Source organism: Sarcophilus harrisii, chromosome 4 (genome assembly GCF_902635505.1).
Source record: "Sarcophilus harrisii chromosome 4, mSarHar1.11, whole genome shotgun sequence".
Lineage (NCBI taxonomy): Eukaryota > Metazoa > Chordata > Mammalia > Dasyuromorphia > Dasyuridae > Sarcophilus > Sarcophilus harrisii.
This window is the reverse complement of record NC_045429.1, coordinates 213,168,208-213,189,939: the sequence shown is the minus strand read 5'-3', so window position 1 is coordinate 213,189,939 and position 21,732 is coordinate 213,168,208.

Genomic DNA, 21,732 nt, shown 5'->3' with positions numbered 1-21,732 from the left:
GCAAAGAAAAGAGGGACACTTTTGAATATAATATAATATAATATCTTATATTATTATATGTCCTTTCTTGGACTTGTAATATATTGCTATATATTTTGAATCTTCTTTGATGTTCTTCTGGGCACTTGAGAATATTCTGTTCTGTTTTCTTTTGTTTTCCTTTTCTGTTTTTTTTTGTTTTCCATTCTTTCTTTAATTAAAAAAGAAAAAGAGAAGTTGATCAAAGGAACATAGATTATTCCAGAATAAATTAATCTAGGTACCTAATATTTAGGTACACCAAAAAATCACAGATAATTTAGTAAACACCCACTATTTAACCAAAAAACTTCTGGGAAAACTAGAGAGCAATTTGGCCAGAAAGAGATTTAGCCTAATTTCTCATAGCACATCTTAAGAATTGTTTCAAATATATTTTTTATTCCTGTGGAAACAGATTAGAAATTCATAAAGTAATTAATAACAATATTAATAATAGAAAATGGAAAAACTTGAGCCACAGGCAAGTTGGCAGAGAGAAGCCAGAAAATTCTCTTAATTCTCTCCAGTTTCTCTCAGAAAAAAATACTCAGAAAAAATCAAGACTCCAAATGAATTCTGGACTGGCAGAACCCAGAAAAAAATCAGAATGAAGTGGTTTTGTAGCTTAAAAACCATAGAAGGACTTCAGGAAAAATCTGTCTTACTTGAGTGTAGGGGAAACAGAGGCACGGTTCAAAGAATTTAGTGGGAAGCTCTTTGCCGCAGCAAAGATCAGCAGCTGAGATTCTTCACTTCTGGTTCAGTAGGCCAGTGACTCAAATAGCCAGCTGTGAGACCTCCAAACTCAGTGTAAAAGGCAAGCTGTGAGTGCCTGCACCCTTGCACAATAGGCCAGGCCAACCCGGAACAGTGAGAAAGCTGCTAGATCTTCCAGCACCAATGTGATTAAGTCAGAAAGATTCCCAATCCCCTCTGAAAAAGGAGCTTGGGACACTGTCCCCTGTGCCAGAAGAACAAAGATCAACTTTTAAAAAATCAACCAAAAATTAAAAGTATCATGAACATGGAAAGTTACTATAGGGATGCAGAAGATCAGAACACACACCCAGAAGAGGATAGCAATGAAGACTATGAAAACTAAAAGGAGAATATAAATTTTTCTTAAAATCAAAAGATTCTCTTGAAGGAGGTCAAAAGAGATTTTAAAAATCAAGAAAGGGAGGTAGAAGAAAAATGGAGAAAAGAAATGAGAGCTATATAGGAGAACTGTGGGAAAAAAGTCAACTTGGAAAAGGAAGCATGGAATATATGGATTGAAGAAAATAACCCCTTAAAAATAATTTTATCAAAAAAGAAATACACTGAAAAAACCTTCTTTAAAAGTAGAATTGGACAATTGGAAAAAAATGTTAAAAACATAATTAAAGAACATAATTCATTAAAAATTAGAATTGGACAAGTGGAAGTGAATGATTCAAAGAGATATCAAGAATCAGGAATCAAAATGAAAAAAAAAATAAAAGAACATATAAAATATCTCATTGGAAAAACAACAGACCTGGAAAATAGATTCAAGAGAGACAATTTAAGAATTATTACTGCTAGTGCTGAAGTCAAGAGGACCTTATTTCAAATCAAGTATCAAATCCTTAACACTTACTAGTTGTATGAGCCTGGACAAGTCATTTAATTTCAATTGCCTAGCCAAAAAAATTTAATAATAATAATAACTGGACTACCTGAAAGCCATGATAAAAAGGACCCCGAACAACATCTTTCAAAAACTCTTCAAGGAAAATTACCCTGATATTCTAAAACCAGAAGCTCAAATACTCATTAAAGAAATTCACTAATCACTTCCTGTAAGAGACAGTAAAATCAAAACTAAAAGAAATATTGTAACTAAATTTCACAATTATCAGATCAAAGAGAAAATACTGTAGGCATCCAAAAGGAACAACATAAATATCAAAGACCAATGGTTAGAATTACCTAATAATTAACATCTTTCACATTCAAGGACTGGAGAGTCTGGAATATGATATTTTAAAAAGCAAAGGAGCTTGGACTACAATCAACAATCAATTACCTCACAAAACAGCATAGTCTTTCAGGGGGAAAAACAGACATTCTACGAAACAGGAAATTTTCAGTCATTTCTGATGAAAGAATCAGAGCTGAAAATAAAATTATGAACAATATAAATATGAACATATTTAAATATGACTTAAGAGAAACATAAAAATGCGAACAGAAAAGAAAAATTATTTAAAATTTAAACTATTTACATTCTTACATGGAAAATTGATATTTGTTACTCTTGAGAATGATATCTTAGCAGGGCCAAGCCAAGATGTCAGAGAGTAGACAGGTCTTTGACTCTTCCTGGCTTTCCTCAGATCAATACCAGATCAAGCCTTTGAACTGGTTTTGGAGGGACAGAACCCACAAATATTTGAAGTGTTACAAATTTCTAGCAGAAGACATTTTAGAAGAACTTCAGACATTTAAAAGAACTTTCAATCTGGTATAGGTGAGGAGAGGGGATAACCAAGTGCAGGTACAGCACAGAGATCCAGGATGATGTGGTGTCCACCCAACAGTGAAATCTTCTGAGAGACTCAGCCAAAATACAGCAGCATTAGCTACTCTGTCCTGGTTCAGAAGCCAGTGGATCATCAGACTAGTTATGAGACATGCACCACAACTACAAAAAGCAAATAGTAAGCTCCTGAACCCCAGCATTACACAGCACTTGAACACACCTCCCAGAATGAAAAGGAAGTCAGCAGCACCAGCACCAGCCCCAAGGTAGTGTGAAGTCACAAGATTTAGAGGAATCTTGAGACAATCTTTCCTTAGCCCTAAGAACAGATTATAAAGTTTAAAAGTTAGCAAAAGAAAAGAAAAGAAAAGAAAAACTTTCATTATAGATAGCTTTTATGAAGATAGAAAAGAAGAGACCTCAAACCCTAAGGACATTAAAAGTAAATCATCTCCACATGAAAGCTTCTTTGGAAGATTTCAAAAAGCACGTTAAAAGAATGGTAGAAGAAAAATGGTGAAAGGAAATGAAAACTTTGCAGGAGAGTTTGGAAAAGCCAACACAGAAATCATCTAAAGTGAACTCCTTAAAAATAGATTTAGAGAAATGTAAAAACATATAACATAGATTTGATGAAGTGGGGAAAAAAAACCAACTCATTGGGGCAGATCCAAGATGGAAGAGAGGACATAGGCTTCATTCTGAGCTCCCTTCTACCCTCACTACTGAGTACAAAATTCAACCTCTGAAATAGTGCTTGACTGGTAGAATCCACAAATATTAGGAGTACAACAAATTACCACTAGAAGATAAGCTGGAAGATCATCAGAAAAGGTCAGTATTGATCAAGGAGGAGGAGGCCAGTGCAGGCAAGGAGGCAGAACACGGAGACCAGCACATGCTGAGCAGACCCAGATCAGGGTGTAGTCTCTGCAGGTGAAGAATTTACAGGGAGGACTCTATCATCGGTTGGATGCTCTTTGCAATTCAAAGCAGTAAATCAACAAAGAAGCTACACAAACACAAAAGGTAGAGTGTACTCCAAGTATGCCAGAGTTTCACAGGACCTGGCCACACCCACCCAGCCCTGGGAGTGACTCAGCATGACCACAGCACAGCCATTTTTTCAAGGGTAGTGGCACTTCCACAATGCCCTTTCCAGGGCAGTCACATTTCTGCAGCATAGCCGCTCTTGGCAGCCTGTTCGTAGGACAGCCCCTGTCCATCATCACCTGTCCATGTTCTGTAGAGGAAGCTGAGAAATTCCTTGACCTAAAGGCAGACACCAAGGTTTTTTTTTTTTTTTTTTTTTTTTTTTTTAATGAGTAAAAAAGCAAAGAGAGCTCTAACTATAGATAGCTTCTATATTGAAAGAGAGCAGATTTCAAATCCTGAGGAGACTAACAACAGACAGTCTCCAGACAAAATCCCTAAGGGGGATATAATCTGAGCCCCACCACACAAAGCTCTCCTAGAAGAAATTTTAAAAGATTTTAAAAGAGATCTAGAAGAAAAATGGGGAAAGGAAAGAGAAGCTCTACAAGAGAGTATGGAAAAGGCATATAACTCATTAAAAGAAAGATTTGATAAAGTTGAAAAAGTAAACAGCTTCTTGAAATGTAAAATGGAAAAGGTAAAGAACTCCCAGAGAAACAGAATTTGTGAATTGGAAAAGATTAAAAAAAACTCCCAGGAAAGTAGGATTTGTGAAATGGAAAAAGAAAATAACTCATTAAAAAAAATTGTTAAATGGGAAAAAAAAATCCATAGAACAAAACAACCCATTTAAAAACTCAACTGGACATATACAAAAAGAAGTAAAAAAAATGAAGAAAATAACTCATTAAAAATCAGAACTGAACAAATGGAAATGAATGATTCATTGAGACATCAAGAATTAGTCAAGTATAACCAAAAAAAAAAAAAAAAAAAAAAGGAAAAAATAGAAAAAAATGTTAAATATCTACTTGGAAAACAACAGATCTGGAAAATAGATCTCAGAGAGATAATCCAAGAATTATTAGTCTCCCTGAAAACCATGATGAAAAAAAGAACCTAGACACTATTTTTCAGGAAATCATCAAACAGAACTGCCCCGATGTAATAGAATCAGAAGTTAAAATAAGTATTGAAAGAATTCATCGAACACCTTCTGAAAGAGACCCCAAAATAAAAAATCCAAGGAATATTGTGGCTAAATTTCAGAATTATCAGACTAAGGAAAAAATATTACGAGCAGCCAGGAAAAAAAAAAAATTCAAATATTGAGGAGCCACAAAAAAGCCACTCAGGATCTACTAGTTTCCACATTAAAGGACCATAGGGCCTGGGATCTGATATTCTGAGAGGAAAGAGAACTTGGAAAGAGCCAAGAATATACTACCCAGCTATGCTGAGCATTTTCTTTCAGGGAAAAAGATGGACATTCAATAAAACAGGTAAATTCCATTTATTCTTAATGAAAGAAACAGAGCTAAACAAAAAAAATTTGACCTCCAAATATGACTTAAGAGAAGCATAATAAGATAAAAAGAACTCTTGAGAACTGAATTTCTGTTATAGGCATACATAAAGATTGCATGTATAATTTGATTTTATTGTTATAATTTTAAAAAGAAAATTAGAAGTGGAAAGGGGATTGTATCAGAAAAAGAGGGAAGTGGAGGTAGAAAGAGAAAATTTACATCTCACGAAGAGGCAAAGGAAAACTATCTGAAGGAATTAAGGGAAGGGGAGGAATATTGTGTGAATCTTACTCTTATCAGATTTGGCTCAAAGAGAAAATATTAGATATATATCTATATATATAGATATATATCTAATGTATATTATATATGTAATATACATATTAGATATATTTGGTTTTACAGAGAAACTTCTCTCACGTCATTAAAAAGTGGGAGAGGAAAAGGGAAAAGGAAAAGAGTAAGCTCAATAGAAGGGAATATAGAAATAATAAGGAAAAGGTATAAGAAAGGAGGAGGTACTCAAAAGGGGTGGGAGGGATTCTAAAGAAGGAGAGCTGTGTAAGGCAAGTGGTGCCCATAAGTTTAATGCTGGGGAAGAGGGTAAGGGGGAAAAGAAAGAGAAAAGTATAATCTGGGGATAATAAGATGGCAGGAAATACAGAATTAATAGTTTTAACCATGCATGTGAATGGGATGAACTCTCCCATAAAGCAGAGGCAGATAGCAGATTGGACCAAAAGTCAGAATCCTATAATATGTTGTTTAGAGAAAACACATTTAAAGAAGGGAGATACATACAGAGTAAACTAAAAGGCTAGAGCAGAATCTATTATACTTCAGGTGAAGTAAAAAAAAGCAGGGGTAGCCATCCTGATCTCAGATCAAGCAAAAGCAAAAACTGATCTAATTAAAAGAGATAAGGAAGGGCACTATATCTTGCTAAAGGGTAGAATAGATAATGAAGCAATATAATTACTAAACATATATGCACCAAATGGTATAGCATCTAAATTCCTAAAGGAGAAGTTAAGAGAGATGCAAGAAGAAATAAACAGCAAAACTATAATAGTGGGAGATCTCAACCTTGCACTCTCAGAATTAGATAAATCAAACCATAATACAAATAAGAAAGAAGTTAGAGAGGTAAATAGAATATTAGAAAAAATTAGGTATGATAGATCTTTGGAGAAAACTGAATAGAGACAGAAAGGAGTACACTTTCTTCTCAGCAGTTTATGGACTCTATACAAAAATTGACACGATATTAGGACATAAAGACCTCAAATTCAAATGCAGAAAGGCAGAAATAGTAAATGAATTCTTTCCAAATCACAATGCAATAAAAACAACATTCAAGAAAAAGCTAGGAGTAAATAGACCAAAAGTAATTGAAAAACAAAATAATCCCATTCTAAAGAATGATTGGGTGAAACAGCAAATTATAGACACAATTAATTATTTCATCTAAGAGAATGACAACAATAAGACAATATACCAAAATTTGTGGGATGCAGCCAAAGTGGTAATAAGGGGAAATTTTATATGTCTAATTGCTTACTTGAATAAAATAGAGAAAAAGATCAGTGAATTGGTCTTGCAACTTAAAAAGCTAGAAAAGGAGCAAATTAAAACCCCCAATCAAATAATAAACGTGAAATTCTAAAATTAAAAGGAGAAATGTATAAAATTGAAAATAAAAAAAAAAACTATTGAATTAATAAACAAAACTGAGTTGATTTTAAGAAAAATAAACAAAATAGATAAAACTTTGGTAAATTTGGTAGAAAAAGGAAAGAGGAAAATCAAATTGTTAGTCTTAAAAAACAAAAAGGGAAAACTCCCCACTAATGAAGAAGAAATTAGAGCAATAATTAGGAGTTACTTTGTTCAACTTTATGCCAATAAATTGCCAATTTATGCCAATATGCCAAATATGCCGATAAATAATGCCAATAATCTAAATGAAATAGATGACTACCTTCAAAAATATAAGCTGCCCAGAATAACAGAGAAGAAAGTAAATTGCTTAAATAGTACCATTTTAGAAAAAGAAATAGAACAAATTATTAACCAACTCCCTAAGAAAAAATCCCCAGGACCAGATGGATTTACATGTGAATTCTACCAAACATTTAAAGGACAATTAAACTCAATGTTATATAAATTATTTGAAAAAATAGGGAATGAAGAACTACTACCAAATTCCTTTTATGACATAGACTTGGTACTGATACCTAAATCAGGAAGATTGAAAACAGAGAAAGAAAATTATAGACCAATCTCCCTAGTGAATATTGATGCTAAAATCTTAAATAAGATATTAGCAAAAAGATTACAGAAAATTATCCCCAGGATAATACTCTATGATCAAGTAGGATTTCCCTTCTAATCTTGTCTGCATTAGTTTTGTTTGTGTAAAAACTTTTTAACTTAATATAATCAAAATTATCTATTTTATGATCAATAATGATCTCTAGCTCTTCTTTGGCCACAAATTCCTTCCTCCTCAGTTTGCTGAGAGGCAAACTATTCTATGGTCTTTTAATTTATTTATAGCATCATTCTTTATGTCTAGATTATTAATCCATTTCTATTGCTGCTTTATAATATAATTTTAGATTTGGTACAGCTAGGCCACTTTCATTTACTTTTCTCTTAATTCCTTTGAAATTCTTGACCTTTGTTCTTCCAGATGAGTTTTGTTGTTATTTTTTTCTAGTTCTATAAGATAGTTTCTTGGGTGTTTGATTGGTATAGTACTAAATAAATAGATCGTTAGGGAATATTGTCATCTTTTATTTGCTCAACCTATCCAAGAGCACTTAATATTTTTCCAATTGTTTAGATTTGACTTTATTTGTGTGGAAATGTTTTATAGCTTTGCTTATATAGTTCCTGACTTTCTCTTGGCAGATAAATTCCCAAATATTTTATATTATCAATGGTTATTTTAAATGGAATTTCTCTTTGTGTCTTTTGCTGTTGGATTTTGTTAGTGATGTATAAAAATGCTGATTGTGTGGATTTATTTTGTATACTGCAACTTTGCTTAAGTTGTGGTTTATTTCTAATAGCTTTTTAGTTGATTTTCTGGAGTTCTTTAAGTATACCATCACATCATCTGCAAGGAGTGATAATTTGTTTCTTCATTACCTACTCTAATTCCTTTAATCTCTTTTTTTTCTTATTGCCAAGGCTAGCATTTATAATACAATATTGAATAATAATGGTGATAGTGGGCAATCTTGTTTCACCCCTGATCTAATTGACAATGGTTCCAGTTTAATCCCCATTATGTATGATGCTTGCTGATGTTTTTACATAAATGTTACTGACTATTTTAAGGAAAAGTCTATTTATTCCTATACCTTCTAGTGTTTTTAATAGGAATGGGTGTTGTATTTTTTCAAATGCTTTTTCTGCATCTATTGAAATAATCATATGATTTTGGTTATTAATATAGTCAATTATGCTAATAGTTTCCCTAATATTGAACCAGCCATGCATTCCCGATATAAATCCTATTTGGTCGTGTTGTATTATGCTGGGGATGATTATCTGTAATCTCTTTTCTAATACTTTACTTAAGATTTTTGCATCAATATTCATTAGGGAGATTGGTCTATAATTTTCTTTCCTTGCTTTTATCCTACCTGTTAGGTATCAGTACCATATCTGTGTAATAAAAGGAATTTGGAGGAGTTCCTCATTTACTATTTTTTTTCAGATAGTTTAGATAGTATTTGTGTTCATTTTTCGTTAAATATTTAGTAGAATTCTCATGTCAATTCATCTGGTCCTAGGGACTTTTTAAAGAGAGTTGATTAATAGCTTGTTCTATTTCTTTTTTCTAAAATGGGACTATTTAAGTAGTTTATTTCCTCTTCTGTTAATCTGGGCAATCTATTTTCTGTAGGTATTCCTCCATTTCACTTATGTTGTCAAATTTATTGGCATAAAATTGGGCAAAGTAACTCCTGGTAATTGCTCTAGTTTCCTCTTCATTGGTGTATAGTTCTCCCTTTTCATTTTTGAGACTAACAATTTCTTCTGGATAATAATTATATTCCTTTCCTTGCAGGAGTATTGCCTTATATAATACAAGTTCAGTTGTATAAAGTACTTTTTAGAATTTAAATATGTATAATTCCTACCATTCGGTCCTTTGAAATGATGACTGATCATAAAATTGTTCAGGAATATTTATAATCACACATTTTGTTATTTCTTTAAAATGATTTTATTATACATATCTATCTATAAATCTACATATCTATCTAATTTTCTCAGTTCAGCTCCCTTTACTCTGTATAAGCTCACACAAGTCATCAAATTTTTCTGAAATATTTTTTTAAAAATTATTTCTTATAGTACTATAGTATTTCATTGTAATCACATTCCATACATTGTTCAGTTGGTTGTTGTCATTTATTCCCAAAATGGAGCAAAAAGATATCACTATATTAGAGTCAAGTTAGTGTGTCTCACAGTGACTGTTCAGACAAATATAAGTTTGGAATATTCTGCCACAGATCATCCACAAATAGTACCTATGAATATGGATCCTCTAAATTTGAATGTCTCACTTTTCTTCTGAACTAATTCAAATCTTCTTTTCTCAAATAAGATAGTACCATCTCTGGTGAAGTCATGTCATGATAGGCAATCCTGTGCCAGTGTTTCCCACGTCATACTGTTGAGGTTATAGGGTACAGTCAGACTCCCCGCTACTAGGCCACCAAAATTATGGAGATACCTACCAAAAGATAGGGTTTAAAAGTGATACTTCAAAAACATATTGGGATTCTAGGCTTAGATATCCTCCAACCAAAGGGCAAAGATTTTATTACAATGCTAAGAGTGGGCTAAATTTCAAGAAAAGATAGTTGACTAACCTCAGAAAGGATATATCTATAACAAAGAGTTAGATATAATTAGGTCATTCATTCATTCATTCCATTCAATATCTATTCATTCATTCACTTATTCATCTAATTATTCAACATTTTTAGTACCCATTTGGTGCTTGGAGTTACTATGATAAGTGCAGGGGATATAAAGACAAAAGTGAAATATTTCCTGCATGCAGGGCAATTACATTCTATTATGTTATTCTGTGTGATCAGATTCTCCAAAAGGGTATTATTTCTTAAGAATAAGACAGGCAATACCTTTTTCAATCAGACCCAGGCTGTCTATATAACTCACTGCAAAATCTAGGCTTATTGATTTTATCTGTTGTGGCTTTTGATTCCTATTCCTCCCAGCAATTGGGACACAAAAATCAGACATGACTGAAAACAATACAAAATTCTGACTTCCAAATCAATGGCCTTTCCAGCATATCTGGTAGCTTTCAAAAGATAGGAGAGTTATGGGGTAATTCATTCATTTCTTTGGCATTTAACATAGAATGACTAATCTTGAGTAATTCCAAACTCTCAGTTATCTAAAATTATTTAAGGAATTAAGTAAACTCATTTGTTCTTTTATTAAAATAAATAAACTACTTAGAAGAATTATATGAAAATATCTATGAGTGAATGAATTCATCTTTTACTTAAGTTTTTATAATTAGAAGCTCAAATATCTCTAGATTAAGACTTTCTGACATTTTCTACAAGTTTTAAGTTTTTGCTTGCATAAGGATGCCAGGATATCACCATAAGATTCTTGTGAAAATTGTTGTCCTTATTTTTAAGTTCATAGTTTCTTCTCCTCTTTATATTTATTTATAATCCAAACAACTAAGAAGCAAAAAATTATTTATATATACATATATATATATAATTTTATTATATATATTACATATTATATATATAATGTTCAGGAAATTATTTGAAAAAGACTCTTATCTTTATACAAAATATATCACAATATGTCTTAGATATTACTACAGAAAAATAAAGTTTTAGTTGATAAAATAGACTAATTCAATTTCTTTTGATTAAGGGTTCAGAAATAAACTGGAAGGAAGTCTCTAAAGAAGAACCCCAAGGAGTTAAGACTTTGACTTATTCCATTAAAATTTTCTACCAATAGTTTCACTGAAGATATAGATGGTACATTTTTCAAATCTGAAGTTGACATGTATCTGGGAGGGACAGCTAATGTGATATATTACTGAGTCAAGATTATTAAATTATCTTGATGGACTAGAAAACTAAGCCTGGAATAAACAAGATTAAATTTAACATGAATAAATGTGAAGTCATATTCAGATTAAAAATCAATTTTACATGTAAAGAAAAATAAAGATTTGTACTGAAATTATTTCATGTGAGAAAGATTGAGGAGTTTTAGTTGTCCACAAGATGAATAAGAATCAACTAGGTAAATATACTAAAAGGTATAATGAAATTTTAAGCTAAAATAAACAGTTACGAATATTCTTTAGGGGATAGTTGTAATTTATATACATAAGATTATATATAAATGTGTGTATTAAATTGTGGCTTTATATTTTTTCAGGAAATTTCACAAAAAGAGGGCTTTGAGAAGAGGGAAACATTGATGTTAACAAAAAAAAAAAAAGAAAAAGGTGATAGGACATGTTTATACTGAAGAAAAGACAAATATGAAGACTAAAATGAAGTGACAGATGTTTTCAAGTACTTGAAGGGTATACCTATGAAAAGCAGACAGCCCATATTGATTTAGATAAAATAACTATAGTAAATGGGTGGAAGTTAAAAAGAAATGTTTTACCTCAATATTAAAGGAGAAAATATTAGCTAAAGATGTAAAGCAATAATGTAGGATGTTCCTTCTTTTCATTAGATACATTCAAGCAAAAGCTAAATAACATTTTACTGAAGAGTTATATATAATGTAGAACTACTAATGAACATCAAGCTTAATTTACAGTAGAAATAAAAAACTGGATTGAATTACATTTTGTAAAACATTGTATTCTGAATGATCTCATATTTGTTTCTACAGTAAGAATCTATTTTTAAAGAAAACCATTTTCTCTGTTATAGAATTACTGAATTATCATCCCCAAAGAATTTGAATTACACATATATTAAAAGAAAAGATGAATGGTTGATATAAGTAGGTTGTAGAATATTTTAAATGATGATTTACATCAAAGTTAAGGTAAATGGCATCATTACAAACACATAATCAGAAAAAATCTTCCATCAGTCTTGCAGCAAAAGGGAAAGGTAACAGATCAACAATCCACATTCTCCAATGGTATCCATGACCTAATAAAACATGCAGAGGAATTAATCCAGCCTACTTGAGAGATGTTCTCTGAAGGATTTGTGGATAGGCATTCATATGAATTATTCAAGATAAATGATGTGTGGAGGGCTATGATGTGTGGAGGGATTAGCAAGCTGGAACATGAATCCATCAAAACATTTTAACATACAGAGAAAATATAATTTTTCAAGGGCTATTTATATAATCTACTTCAACAAAACCACCATTAAAGAGTTTTTGTTATGTTGCTTCTTTCAGATACCTTTCTTTGAAACTATGAATATACAAGAAATATATTACTATCAAATCAATGAATGGTAAAATAAGCCATGTTGAAATGAAACTAGAGAACACAATGTTATTTATGCTCTATATAAATAAAAAATTGAATGTAAGATAGATGACAGATTATCTATTAAAAAGTATGAATAGGTGAAAGATTGCTTGTCAAATTTCTCAGCACATTCAAAAATCAGATATGATTCATCATTACTGAAATTCCCAAGATTTTCTTCATAATAAATAAATTTTCTTCATATATATACACTTATACATACATATACACATATGTGTGTAAATATATATATGTATATACATATATATATATATATATACACATATACATACTTGGTTGACATAGCACTCCATCTTTATAATTTATACAGCATCAGATACTTAAAATATAAGTTAAGAACTCAAATTTGATCAATATCAAGACAACAGTAAAAAAAAAAAAAAAGCCAATGAAATGTACTCCTATGAAATCCCAAATGTATATGAATGTCTTATAAATTTTCAACTAACTTTTTTTGTTTTATTTTTGACTGGTAGAAATAGAGCAGTACTTGTGCTAACCTCTGTAATTAGCTCATCTAAACCCATGAGATTATGCAAAATATTATGATTCAGGTGATATTTGATTAAAGTTCAAATAATTTTTATCTGTAAGTAATGAATGGTAAGTGTAAGAAGAAAAAAAATTCTACTTTTCCATATTTTATAGTCAAATATAATTTACTTAAACCTCTATTATTTTTCCTTGAAAGTCCTTTTATTTGAAACTTGAGATTATATATTTTCTGTTCTTTATTGTACCACTAATATAGATAGTATATAATATATGCATATATACACATACATGTACACACACATATATGCATATGCCTCTTTTCCCCTTCCTCTTTCTCTCTCCTCTCTGTATGTGTGTGTGTGTGTGTGTGTGTGTGTGTGTGTGTCTTTGTGTGTGGTTTTCTGGAGACTGAAATGAAAAACAGACATATTTTATGACATAACTGGTGGTTGAAGAAGAAAGACTACCACACATCAAAAAAAGACAAGTGAAAAAATCTGATACATAATTTGTTGTAAACATAATTACTTTGATTCAAACAAAAGAGAATACAAGCAGAGAAATTGAGATTTTGCCAAATCCTGCTTTTCACCAAGCTAAATATAAATTGTTACAAGCAGGAATTACATAGACCAGGCTGCTCAACTTCTAACTGTGATCATATCAATTTCCCATATGTACCGGACTAGAAAGAGGTGTATGTTTTTTTTTTTTTTTTGTTTTGTTTTTTCTGGTTGTTTTTAATTTGAATAATAATACACACATGCATGGGCAACTTAGGGAGGACTACAGCTGTAGCTACATGATACCAAATCAACCCATTTAAAATGAAACATTTATGTCACTCACACAAATGGTTTTTGAACTAGTCATTTTATCCATATAACAAAACCACTTGTCAGCTTGTTTGGCTGAGCTGATTGCTGCTTTTGGCATTGCATAAACATAACTAGAGAAGGACTCACTGAATGCAGTGATTACTAATACAATCTGGCAGACTTGGAAAAAAATCCTAGAAATTCAGGCAGATTGAGTTTGTTGTGGCTGGTCTTATTTTTATTCATAAGTAACAAAGTGGTCAGCAGTTCTGGATTTTTTTTTTTCATCTATCAGTCTTCAAGGATCCTAAAAAAATAATGCATCATGCAAGTTTTAGATACTCAAAGATAATACCTCAAATACACATACACATATTTTTGGAGAAAGAGAATAGAAATATTGAATACAGCTATTGACACTTAACCACAGAGAGCTTTGCTTTCTCCTTACTCTCCCAAATGTTTATATCAATGAATGGAATTATACATATAGTTGATAAGATTCTTTGAGCTAAATAAAAAAAAAATAACTAACATAAGTTACAAAAGAGGAATGGATAGAAAAATGAATATTTTTATAATATTTGTCTTGATGGAATATGTGTCTTTCAGATTTGCTAAAGAGTTAGGTTTATATCTCATAGCACTAAATATTTGAATCTAAGTAGACAAACACAGATTTTGGGATGGAGTGGAGGAAGTGGAGCAAGAGAAGAATTAGGTGACTAAAATGACTCAATTACATTCATTGTGAACCATGCATAATTAGTCTCCAAGTTACTCAAAGGCAGTTTGTTATAACAAATTGTCTATAACAATTTCTAAAAGAATTACAAAGAAAGTAGTTTATAATGGTATCCAAGAGAGATGACAATGAATAATGAAACAGTTCCAGTCACTTGTAGTATATGGTATGTTCAATTTACTAATAAAAGTGCTCATCAAATACAGTCTTGTTAACAAAATCAAGACCAAAAATGTGTCATTTATTCATGAATTTCTTTAACTAATTAATTTTACTATTTGTATACTTTCAGATTACTCCTTCAATATCTAACATATTGTATTGGATTATACAATGGACGTGAAATTCCTGGTTGAATGAAAGAATTTACATTATAATGCTAAAATTGAAAGTTCATTTCTCTTCTTGAGATAAAGATGAAAGTCTTTTAAAATATTCTTTTATGATTTAACTTAATAATGGAATGAACACTTCCTATATAGGCTAAAAGAAAATCTTTTAAAAGCTAGCAAGAAAGAAAAAATATTTTTGAGGACCCAGATGATGAATAAAAATCAGCAGCAAGCATTTTCTAAGTGGAATAATAGAACAAAGGAAAAAGAAGAGAGTGGTAGAATTCTTTACCATTCAATCTATAACTGATATGTCTCTTCTAATATATGTTAAATGTATATAGTCAAGATTCTCAAGGAACAAGAATCATGCTGATTAAAACAAAATTGGGGATTAATCATCACGGATAAATGGAAAGAACTCTGAATCTGGTATCTGGAGGGAATGTCAAAGGCCACCTTTTCTTACTTATAAATGAATAATAATTTTTCTACCTAGCTCCAACTTGAAGAAACTCATGAGTCCCTGATAAAGGTGATCATATACTGAACTGACACTATTAAAAATATTATTTTTTATTTTTTCAAATAGAAAATAAGCGCCTAGATGAAAACTCTATTGAAATAATTAGTATTATACACCCCTACTCATTACTTCTCAATAAAGTGGGAATATATGATGCAGTTAGGAATTCTGTATAGAAAACAAATTGTTTTCCAATTGAAGGTCATATCCTTTACAGCAGAAATAGGATTATGGAAACAAGCTCAATCTTATTCAATTATAAAAAGCAAGCTTGCCTACAAAATAATGATAAATAATAGCATAAATAAAAGTCAATATAATATGTAAATATAAATGTACTTATCTATTATACATATTTGTATATGTGAATTGTTTGTTGTTGGTCCTTGAATATCTAAACTATATATATATATATATATATATATATATATATTACTTATACAGTTGTCCCTTCAACACCATGATTTTCTCATCTCAGTTTTAATATATAAGAGGTTGGCATAAGACATTAAATGATAATATTTGGAAAGCTTTGGTGGAGGTGAAGAAGACATGTTAAGGACGACAAATGACACAAAAAGGTTTAGAAACTCAGAAAGGCATAAAATATATGGATAGTATTGTATAATATAGTCCATAAGCAAATATTTAACCCACATTTTATAATAAAATACTGTAAACACTCCAAAAAAGAAAAAAAATCAGACTTCCCTGGCAAAGAGGAGAACCAAAACTTTTTATGTGGATTTTCTTGATCATGGAGACACCATTCCCCTAATCCCCATGATGTAGAAAGAAATTTTATATGGAAAGAGGCTTAGATCTATTCTATATCTCAAATGATATTTATATGCACATATTTAATATATGCATTTGTCATATTTAATATAATTATATTTAATTATACGTGCATATAGTTATATAATCTTTAGTGATGGTAGCATAATGGGAGATCAAGGAATCAAAATGTTTCAAAATCTCATGAAATATTTATTCACATTTTCTTTATTGTGATTACCACATTGTAAGATCCCCAATAAACAATGAGTAGAAAAACTATGGGAGGAACTGAAACACATCCATTTTACCATATCATAAATGAAATCCATAGGCAAAAGGAAGTAAGAGCTAAATAGGTTTGCAGAACACATGATAAGCATTTGCATAAAAGATAGCTATGAACAAATATGTGTTATGCTCAAACATTAGAGAATATAAGAAATCAAAGAAAAGCCTGGAGTACTTGATAAACCTCTCCAAAATAATTCAATGTATGCCATATTACTCAGTGATTTTGGCGGGGAGTAAGAATCCTAATGTGAAAATAGTATGAGATTATATGAATGGCATTCCCACAGATAAAAATGAGAATTATTGGAAACAAAAATTAAGTTTCTAGAATGACAAAAACTCAACAACTAAGCCATATCATTCTAAGGGTGATTAAAGATGAAATTAGAAAAACAAAAATATGAAAAAAAAATAAGATTACTATATGTATGTAGATATTTGTATACATGTATATATGCACATAAATATATACATATATTCCAAAAGAGGAAGTACTAAATTTATCCAAAAGAACTTTATTATAAAAATAGGAAGCTTGATTTGTAATAATCTCAAAATACATTATTACAAATAAATTACCAAGAAATTATTAATAACCACCCATTCATAAACCAACTTCTCTATCACAACTGCAAAATATCTCCATTTCATCTCATAGAAGATTTAAAAGAATGATTTACTTATAAATGGAAAACTTGAGGATGTGCTTATGGAAGTTATAAGAACAAATTAGGCAAGCTTTGAAAACTTAGATTCAATAGCAGGCAACATATTTTGAAGTCACAAAATGAATTAAGGTTCAATGAAGAAAAGAGGCTGCTTTTCATTTTATCTGTTCACTATTAAAATATAGATAGCCTCCTATGTATATTCAGAATCATATTTATTATGCTATTCATAATATAAAGTAAATGGCCCACATATGGAAATTGTGCATCATTATATATATCTCAGAGCATAATAGCAAATGATGTGATGTTATCATTCTTACAAGGTACTAAGACAGTAGAACTGATAGAGACAATAATTATCTAATTTAGCTAGGTTCAATATGATTGATCTGATCCTACAAGGAGATGTCATGGGCCAGAACTTGAAACAAGTTACTAAGTGGAATTGAGGAGACAATGTTTAAATCTAGTTTAGAATTGATTTAATCCTACAACAAATAATGGTTTTCCAGCGATATAATGATTGGTGTGTGTTCAGTGTACAGCATATAAGCAATAAGCTTTCAGGGCCAGACACACAAGCCCACTCATGGAGGTGGAGTTAGATTCAGATTCATTCCATATTCCACCTTTGTGATGGCTGAAGATTTGGAGGGAGCTAGAGGTTGAAGCTGGCAGAGGCAAAGGATTAGCGGCAGGAGCTCTTGGAACCAAGGAGAGAGATAGGCCTCTAAGAAAGCTAACCTGGCCCAAGGAAGGAGGCAATAAAGATTTGGACTTTAACTCCTGACTGCATTTGGGGTGATTACTTTGAACTGAAACTAAGGCTGCATCCAGAAGCACCCTGAGAAGCCTGCTCCCAGAGAACATTATATTTTAGAGAACATTTTAATGTGAACTCAGAATTAGACAAAATTTAATAGGAGAATGATTTGTCCTTGGGAAACTGTGCAAGTTTTTTTTTTTTTAATGACCTCATGTCTTTCCTCTAAAATGAGGAAATATTTATGTTTTTTAATATTTATATTTTATAAGGGTGATTAAAGATGAAACTTGAATTTTTTATTCATTATTTTTAATATTTATATTATTTTGTGATGCTGTATGTTTTTGAGTCATGTAACCATATATCTATTGGAGAATTAAATTTTAGATGACTCACAGGACAATGAACAATGCATGGCAAGCTTGAATACTATGAAATACATTACCAATAAAGGAATATTATAAAAGAAAAAATATTTATTCATTTATTCGTTTTGCTGAGGAAATTGAGGTTTAGCAACTTGCCCAGGGTCACATAGCCAAGAAGTGTTAAGTGTCCTTCTGATTTAGGGCTAGTGCTCTATCCACTGCATCACCTAGCTGCCCCATAAAAGACACAATTTAAGCGATATCAAGAGAAAAATGTGATTGGAAAAGGATGTTGGCTGGTTAAATAAAAAGAGGAAGAAATAACTGATTCACATTGCATATGAACCATTAATAATCATGTGAAGCAAATCAATATTACAGAAGATAATTGATCAAAAAGAATCAGCTGGATGGGTTATAACCTATATTATTGGAATTGTGCCCACACTGATGTTATTATAGACACATTAAAATGTTATACTGCAAACATGTAGATTTTAAGGTGCTAATGGAATATCAAGATAAAGCTTTCTTATGAGCAATCAATAATGATGGAGTGAAGAAAAGATGAAAAAGTTAGAGAATACAAAATGGTAATATGTGATTAAAGGTGAAAATTGAAGAAATGTTAATGGAAAAGACTGCTAATAGAGAGGGCTAAAGATAAATTCTTTGGACAACATCAGAAAAAGTACTTAGACCCAACAAAAGAGAGAGAAGAAAAATATTTAGAAATATGTTTCCGTAGATGAAAAAGGAGAGGAACTAGTAGAAGAAGGCTATTCATGGGAGAGAGAGAAAGAGACAAAAATCCAGACAACAACAGAGATGGATATATTGACAGAAATGGTATCTGTATATGTGTGTGTACATATGTATACATGTTTGTATATTTATGAATGATCTATACATATGGATACATGTATTACATATTATATAATACATGCTTGCACACATGTGTACATACACATACATATAAGCATTCACTGTGGAGAAGACAAGTAGAAAAAAGACTGATCTAATGGATTTGATCTAATTTACACTAATGGAAGAACTCACTGGAAATCCTTAAGAGATTAGGTTCAGTAAAACAATGAGGGCAAAAGATTAAAGAAAAGAATGAGTGGTAAAGAAGTGGGAGAATTGAATACAGAAATCTTTAAAAAATTCCTTAGGGGCAAAATGTTTAATAGTTTGGAACTAATTTTTTTGTGTGTGTGAGAAACAACTAAACAAGGTGGTTGAGTACTTAGTATGCCAAACTTGAAATCAGTAAAATGTGAAAGCTACTTGGGATTTTCATTAATTGGAAGCAAATAACCTAAACTCTCTAAGTCTCAGGTTGTTCTGATAAAAGGTTATAATAATTACACCTCCCCAAAAGTTTTAGTGCAGCTTTAGATTTAAATCACTTCAGAAGAATACATGCTAAAAATTAATAAGAAATGCCATTTGATAGTTTAATTAGATAAAATTATTTTACCCATTTTTAAATTTTTCTAACTTTTGATTAGCAAAATTTTAAACAATACATTAAGAAATTTAATTAAAAAATGTTTAAAAGAGTTTGGAGGCAAAAATAATGGCAAAAATGAAGACTGTATGAAAACAAGTCAGGAAATGTGTTGTGAGTTGACTAACCATAAAGACTAGACAATTTTAAGCAAGCAAAATCAAAGCATGAATTATGTGCATGCTATTTTATGGATGCCACTTTGTCATATTATTGGACAGATAAAGAAGTTTTTTTTTTTTTTCATCAAATAATCCCTCCTCATGAGATATTTTGTGGGATTATCTCTGAACTGTTATGTATGCGTCAAAAACTTTTTCCTTTGAATTATCTGAAGAATATGTTTTCAAATGAGATCCTGCCAGATTAAGCAGCAACTAGGAAAAAAACAAACAAACAAACAAACAAAACAAAACAAAACAAAAAACAAAGAGACAAGAGATACATAAAGAAAAGAAAAGAAAGGAATTCTGGTTTTTTGTAAAGAATAACGAAGTTTCATTCTTCAGAAGTGTATACTCAGGTTCCAAGAGTCTTTTAATGAACATTTTGCTTCTGAAAATTGTTTCTCTCACCATTATTATCCTATGATCTTGTTATCTTTTCTTTTCACAAGTAGCCTAGCAATTTAACACACTAGTAAGACAAGATCATATAATCTTATTTAAAAGCTTTGGGATGATCACCCTAATCAAAAGGTTGACTATTTGGGGATATATACAAGGAGCCATTCAGAATATTCACTTCAAAATATTATAGAACCAAAACACTTAATTTTAGGATTGGAAGCTTAGCTCTTCTAACTCCAACATAAAAAGTATGTTAGTTGATTTCTGAATCATCGTAAGTAAAATTGAAATATTATAACTTGTAATGTTATTGAAAAAAATTGATTACAGTTTGAAACACCTTTTTCAAAGAATAGCTATGATTTGCAAAAGAAACCTCTGTTCCTGTGAGTTCTAAACTATTTAGAAGTATTTTTCAAATAGAACATTTGAGAAATAAGTAAGAGCAAGAATGACCTTGAATTTCTGTACTTGAATCCTATAGCACTTATCCATTGCCCTCTATTTATAGTGTCCTCTACTTTGTCTTATTATATACCCAAATTTCTTCCTTTATTATTACTTGATAATCATTTAAAAATAATAACACTAGCATTTATATGAAACTTGAGGGTTTGATGTAAACTTTCTATTTGTTTACTCATTCAAACCCTACTTGAAAATTAATTTTTAAAACAATTTAATATTAAATTTTAATAGTTAACAGAGTTTGGAGGTAAAGGGCTATAAAACTGTGCACATCATTTGATTTAGCATTGCCACCACTGGGTCCATATTCAAAGGAAATCATGAAAAAGGAAAAAGAACTCACTTGTGCAAAAATATTTGTAGAAGCTCTATTAGTAGTGGCAAAGAATTGTAAAATTAGTAGATTCCCATTAAGTGGGGAATGGCTAAATAAGTTATGTTATATGAAAGTAATGGAATAGTATTCTATAAAAATGATGAGCAAGCTGAATTTAGAAAGTCCTAGAAAGATTTACATGAACTGATGCTGAGCAAAACAAGCAGAACCAGGAACACCTTGTACACAATAATAGCAAGATTGCACGATGATCAACTATGAAAGACTTGGTTCTTCTTAGCAGTTCAGTGATCCGAGACAATCTCAATAATCTGTGGTTGGAAAATGCCATCTGCAACCAGAAAGAGAACTATGGAGATTGAATATAAATCAAAACATGTTGTGTCCACTTTTTTCTGTTTTTTTTCTCTTATCATTTTTCTATCATGTTCTAATTTTTATTTTCTAACATGATTCATAAATATATATTTTAAAAGTTAATATACATACAT